Genomic DNA, 7,259 nt, shown 5'->3' on the forward strand with positions numbered 1-7,259 from the left:
GGCATTTGTACAAACTTGGCCTCTTTAGAAGTCTCTCCCCCTCTACCACAAATATGGTCAGATCACTGTCTTATCCCTTTCTCTGTCCAATTCAAAACTCTGCCTCCTCCCCCCATTAAACATTCCCATATCCCCTTCTCAGTTAACTGGAAAAAGGTAGCCGAGTGCATCAAACTCAACCCCCTACCGACTGTCCCTCCCCCTCCCATAACGGGTGATGTAGCAGTAGACTCCACAAATTTTCATCAGTGGATTGACAGAATGGTCTCTGCCAATTCTGTACCTTCCACTCAAAAACTAGCTCGCGGTAAGAAGAAGCCTAGTGCCCCCTAGTATACTCCAGCCCTCACTGACTGTCATCTTAAATGTAGACGTATGGAGAGAAATTGGAGAAAGACCTATGACTCTACTGCCAGAACCCTATACATTCTGCAGAGAAAACAATACCTTACTGATATAAAAAGGGCAAAAACTGCCTTTTTTACTCATGAAATAGATTCAGCCAACCAGAAACAGCAAACGATCTTCAACATCGTAAAATCCTTCACTCATCCTAAGGCTTTGGCACGTGAAATTCCCTCCGCACAAATTCTCTGCGATCAAATCGCAGATTTCTTCGAGGAGAAAATTCAGAATATCCATAAGGACTTCCCCCCCCCACCCACTCCAACCTTAGAACTCGATTCATTCATGCCCCTACTTAATCAATTCACACCAGTCTCCCCACAGCAAACGCATAAAGCCATCTTGGCGTGTAAATCAGGCGCCCCCACGGACTCGTGCCCTCCAGTCATCCTTCATCATCTCGTCGAAGCTGTCAATCCTCTAATTAATGCTATTGTGAATCAATCTCTCCACTCCGGTACTGTACCCTCTGACTGGAAGAAGGCCATAGTCAAGCCCCTTATGAAAAAGCAAAATAAATCCCCCATCGACTTGACTAATATGCGCCCAATTTCCCTTCTTCCAGTACTAGGTAAAATCACCGAGCAATTGGTCCATGAGGAACTAAAACACTTTGTGGAAAATCGACATATTTTGCACCCACAGCAATCCGGCTTCCGCCCCGGCCACTCCACAGAAACCGCTCTGATTGAGTTATCTGACACCATCAAGTTCTTGCAAGATGAGGGCAGGCAGGCCGTCCTCATCTTGCTCGACCTTACCGCGGCCTTCGACACCATCTCTCATGCGATCCTTATCAGCAGGATGCGTGGGATTGGTGTCTCGGGTTCCGCGCTTGATTGGATAATTTCATTTCTGTCCAATCGCTCTCAAACGGTTTCTTTAGGCCCTTACTTCTCTGGTGAACGCCCCATCATCTCAGGTGTCCCTCAGGGCTCCATCTTAAGCCCTCTCTTTTTTAATGTATACATGGCCCCCCTCCTTACGTTGATTGAGTCACATGGGATTCTAGTGACGTCCTATGCTGACGACACTCAACTCGTCGTCACTATTGACAAAAGAATCCCTGACGCTACCATCAGACTCCAAAACTGCCTCTCAGAAGTCTTTTCCTGGCTCAACTTGAATCACCTGAAATGCAACAGCGCCAAAACCGAAATAATACCTCTCGGTAAAGGCACACTCTTTTCCCCTAAAGAGTGGTGGCCCCAAAATTCAGAAGCACCACCTAGTGCGGTTGTGTCAGCCCGCAACCTGGGAGTTCAATTCGATGCTTCCCTCAGCTTCGATGAACATGTGCGCATCACCGCAGGACGCTGTTTCAGTTTAATCAGGCAATTAAAGAAATTCTTTAATTTCTTGCCCATCTCAGCCAGGAAATCAGTCGCGGTTGCACTTATCCTATCCCGGTTGGATTATTGCAACGGTCTCCTCGCAGGCATCAAGAAGTCCTCACTAAAAAAACTACAGACCGTTCAACATGCAGCCGCCAGACTCGTCCTGAAACTCCCCCGTAGGTCCTCGGCCACTGCAGCCCTCAACGCACTTCATTGGCTGCCCCTCCATAAGAGAATCTTGTTTAAGCTTTTAATTACTGTTTTTAAAGCTAACAAGTGCATGGGCCCAGCTTACCTGACTAAGCGCTTTCAGCATTATACTCCAACGCGCTGCTTGAGGTCATCAGGCGCTAATTTCATCTCTGAACCTCGTTTCAAATTAAAAACAAAAGGTGGAAAGACCTTTTCATTCCTTGCTGTTAGGGCATGGAATCGCCTTCCCCCTCATCTTAGGCATGCCCCCTCAGAAGGCCTTTTCAGGAAAGCCCTGAAGACGTGGATCTACTCTCAATCTGACTCCTCAGTTCTCGCAGCCATCTGATCCATGTTACCCTAGTAGATCTGCTGTGGGCGCAGCGCCAAGATGCTCCTCCCGGAGCGATAGTAGCGCTTTACAAAAAAAACATAAATATCAAATAGCTCATCTCAGTCACTAAAGTATTGTAACTTATCCCAGTCCATGTTCTATGGCCTCTTGACTTACAATAATGTATTTAACCTGAGCCACAGAAACCAAAGCCCTCATCAGTCTTTGGTGCCAAAAGCATAGCAAGGGTGCCATAGGCTTAACGGAAACAAGGAAAATGCCTCCCCTACCCTACCTCTGGGGCAACAGCACCTTCTGCGCTATTGATAGCTATGACAACCAGTGCATACCAAATGTAGCTCTACATGGTTCCAACAGTGCTGCCCACACTCACTGTAGCCCAACTTGTTAGGAGCATGACTGGGGACACTTTTTAAAGCTTAATTAGGCTTGAGCATTGGGAGTCTGTATTCCAAAACTACTTGTACGATATTCAGCGAAGGAAAGGTTGTCAGTTAGCACAGAGTGTCTGGAATGAGGCAGGGTATGCATGTGGAGAATGTGCTACACGCAAGCATGTTGCCCAGGAACTACAACGCCCAGCAGGCCATGAACATTTCCATATGTCGAAAAGTTGGCTGACATCTTGGATAATTTGGATCTAACTTCTCTTATGTTTCATGGTGTCTTCACTAGGCAATCATGATACAAGGTTGCTAGAGCCCAGACCTTGCTACACAAACATGAGATTTCCCTTGCCAAGGTATGCTGCTTTGTAAGGCTCTGTTTAAAGGACATTGGGAATACAAAAAATGTTGTGCTGTTGATGAAAATGAACTTTATGCTACTTCTTGAACATTTTAACTGAACTCCTTAAAACATGAAGTTATGTTATTGCAAATTGTTACCCAGATGAACAGAAAAGATTGTTAGACAAAATTGTACTGAATAAGCATATAGATCATAAACAAGCAGTTCGATTTCTAGTTTGCACTTGTGAGCTGCTAATAGACAACAGCAGAATATTAACCATTACTGTTATTTTGTAGTTCTAAAAAAGAAAAAAAAACTATAATTTACTTTCCATAAGAGAATACGTACTGGTGATGCTCGAGGTGGTTACTCAAAACATAGGGAGCATGGTGTGGTTACACAGACATATTGCCAATGTACAACTATTCACCAATCACAATTAAGCACCGAAACCTAAATGATAAGTTACAAAATCTCTTTGTATTGTAGAACTACTACACCCCACAGATATCCTTTATCAACAGAAGTGACGAGTTAGTGTGGCAAGTCAAGTCTTGTTTTTTCCCCTCATACCCCACTCCCCTTTCCCTAATTTTCCACAGCCTTTGATACTCCTGTGGATGTGATCATTGGCGGGAGTGGCGAGTGAAAGAAAAGTGCATTGCCCCTGTTGGAATCCAAGCACAAAGGTAAGCGAGTCCTGATATTTAGTCCCCTATGCCTCCTGTGTGTAATGCATTCTGTAACTTGAAAGGTAGACTTAGAATTTACAATAAATTGTACGCAATCTTATCAACTATATAGCGTCTCTTACAATGTGCAAGAATCAACTGATGTTCAAACAGCTCCCCTATTTTATCTCAACACTGTGCCTGCGTACTTTGTTTCCTCTATATAAACTACACAGTGCTTCATGCTTGTGGCGCATCACAAAAGCACTATAAAAAGTGTGCTGATTTGGGCGAAAAAAAAAGAAAAAGAAAAAAATTATTATAAATGTCGCTGCCATAGCACCTTCATTCCCATAGTTGTTTCAGTTGGGGTGAAACCATAACATAACGAGGAAAAACAATCACATATGTAAAAACAATTTAATTTAAAAAAAAAAAACCTTGGAGCCATAATTTCCAATGTTGCAGAAAATTAATCTAAAATGCATATGTTCACACGAACACTCGATGCAATCTCAGTTATAAGAATTCAAAGTGTTCCTCAACTTTGAGCGAAGCTGGAATTTCTTTTTAAGTTGGTGGCATAACAACTGGCTTGGATGGTTAAAATCAGTTTAAATCATTTCAACATCAACCTGGATGTCATGTTTGGCACAACATCAAACACTGTACAGTAACATAAATGACAAAAAAGAGTTACAATTTAGTTAAAGAATCAAAAAGCTTCAGTTTACTTCTAGGGAGATCATGGGGAATCCAGTCTTTCTATCTTTTTGAGTGCAGCCTCATCTTACTAAACACAGCATGACCAACCCATGTGATGTAGCATATTTTGCTAAATTGTAAAGTTATTTCTAAACAGAAAACGTACCAAAGGTTTTTCCTCGTATGTGTTTATGCACAAGAAATCTATTCCACTACAATAAAAGGGACATTTGCACCCTCCACCCATTCCCACTACTGCTCTATTTTTTCTGTCAGGGACTACTGTCTTGTTATGCTCTGTGCTTATATCTTTTAGCTATTGGTCCCATGACATTCTACCCCTTTCCAGTGAAATAAGCAGTGATCAATGAGTGGCCTTATCCTTTTGAAGCACTGCCTCCATCCTGACATACTAAGTCTCTGAGATTATGGTCTGGACTCTCCCTCACCAAACAACACAATTTTTACGTTTGCTATAAGGCACCAATTATTTAGATACAAGACGTGTCTTCCCTGATGTGTATATTTTTTTCACTAGCTATGTGATACTTGTATTCAGCCTAGGCTTAGGAGGACCATATTTTTAGGATACCATCATTAAATTTCAAGAAATTGAATTAGTATAGGCAGTCAGTGGTTAAGCTGAAAATATGGCACAATTCTGGCACTTCTAGGCCTACGATGTGCATTCTGGTATACAATTTTTCCCCTTCGCCAAAGACCCCTCCACAGATAAAGGGATTCCCCATAAAGTGGCAATTCTTTTAGGTACAGCACATCTTAAAGATGAGGGTCTCATCCATCGCAACTAAAGTATGTCCTCTGTTGTACAGCACTTTTCCGCCTGGGTATGGAGTATTTTGCATCAAAACATAAGCTCTCTACAATTAGGTCCAGAGATCACAGTTAATGCAAGATCTGCATTTGTGCACACAGTCTCATGATAATTCTTCTATCATCCATACCCCACATTTTAATACAATTCTCTTACTGTGGTTTAAACCTTGCGGCCTCCTATAGGAGTGTTACTTTTCATATAGCTCTCCTTTGATTCTTCACCAGTAATTCTCTGTATTATCGTGTAGCTCCTCTTGCATTCAATGTCTCGTTTTTGGTCTACAACACTATTTCTCCAATTAGATACAATCTTGAATTCCGGCTTCAGGCAGCCTAATTTGCACTCTACTCTTCCCATTACGATTCCTCAACGCCTCACACTACGTATTAAGGTGGAAGTGCTTGCGGGAAATTGTTTTCTACGTTTGCCTCATTTGATTGATCAAGTTGTTACTACTGGTCCACCAGTGTATGTCCTGTAGCTCACACAGAGTCCCGTCTCTTCTTTGGATCCAACGTTGGCTACTCAGAGTTGGCGATTGGGTCAATATGTCTTGCAAATCTGGCGTAAATCCAGCTTCCCCGCTTGGGTCAATGAGGTCTCATCAGAGTTGGACATCAGTGGCAATATGTCCTGCACTCTGCCTTAAGTCCAGCCTCCCCGCTTGGGCCCATTAAACCTCCACAGAGCTGGGCGTTGGAGATGGTCTTTATCTCACGGTCTACTCTCACTCTGCGTGTGCGTTTCCTGTGACTCCTCGGCCAGCTTCGCGTCGTTCTCCAGGGTCTGCTGAAGCTCGTGGATGGAGCTGAGGAGGACGTGGAACTGTTTGCGCTTGAGCTCCAAGCGGTCCTCCGTATCGACCTTGGTTTGAGTCAGGCGCCCTAGCTCCTCGCTCAAGCCCTCGAGCTGCCCCAGCGTCTCGTGTCTGTCCGGGTGCCTTTGAATCACCTTGCCCAGGGAGTCGTATTCCTGCCGGTTTTTCCGAATTTGCTTGGCGTGTAGGATCTGCCTCTTGCAGTCGGAGATCTTCTCGCGGGCTGCAGCAATACTGCTCTCTATGTCCGCGCACATCTGCTCATAATTGAGCGTCTCTCGCAGGTTCATGTTGTATACCAGAAGGGCTTTTCCCATGGCGAACTCGCACTGCGAGACTGTGGCGAGCATCTGCTGGTAGGGGACGTCGCCGTCCTCAGAGTCGGAGTTACACCACTTCACGAAGGACTTCAACAACAGGCTGATGCGTCGGTCATCACCGGCACCGTCGCCATCGATTAGGAGCCGCTTACGGATAATTTCGTCATCGGTGACAGCCCCCATGCCTGCGGCGTCCTAAACCAAGAGAGCCGCAGCAGTCGCCGCGATCAGACTATCGCAAAAGTCGCCGGGCTGGGCTACCAACTGCCACAAAACCACACGTGTTACGCAGACCACTAAAACAGATGGCGGACTATGCACTTTGACGGAAATAAAAACTGTCACGCAAAACACGATAGAGAGTGAAGAAGGACTGGGTTGGATAAACTCCATTCCCTGCTTTTTGACTCTTGATTGTGGCGGCCATCTTCTAACGTCACAAAGGAAAGACAGTAGTGCAAAAAAAGAAGGATAAGACGAATGCTTTTTGAAATCGACTCAATGTAAATATTTTTGGACTATTTAGTTACACTCTCTTAATGAAGATTATGTGATGACAAACGTGTCTGGAAGTACTAATGCAAGAGCAGACAGCTGCCTCCATTTGTGTTGTCTGGTCATGCTCCAAGTGACCTTTGGCTCTAGCCTCCAACAGAAAGAAAAACACAAATATTGTGGGAACTACTTAGTATAGGCACTGCACAATGACACTGCTGAGAGACATGCTGAGTGAGCTCTTGGGAAGTGATGTCACAGGCCTGTCAATCTCTTGGAGGAAAGTGATGGCTCTGTGTCTTTCTTGATTCTATGTCAGGACCAGGGGCTCCGATTATGCTTCTCATTTCCAGCCCTGCCAAGTGTCACACATCCAGTGTGACACTAACGCA

General features: G+C 44.4%; 1 pseudogene across 1 annotated transcript; it reads right to left on the minus strand.

The window, feature by feature from the left end:
- Nucleotides 1–4,098: 4,098 nt before the first annotated feature.
- Nucleotides 4,099–6,687, minus strand: LOC144770360 (THO complex subunit 7 homolog pseudogene; annotated as a pseudogene). The gene has a single exon (XR_013598870.1). The product of XR_013598870.1 is annotated as a THO complex subunit 7 homolog pseudogene (transcript).
- Between the last annotated feature and the right edge of the window lie 572 nt (nt 6,688–7,259).

The sequence above is a fragment of the Lissotriton helveticus genome, chromosome 7 (assembly GCF_964261635.1).
Source record: "Lissotriton helveticus chromosome 7, aLisHel1.1, whole genome shotgun sequence".
NCBI lineage: Eukaryota > Metazoa > Chordata > Amphibia > Caudata > Salamandridae > Lissotriton > Lissotriton helveticus.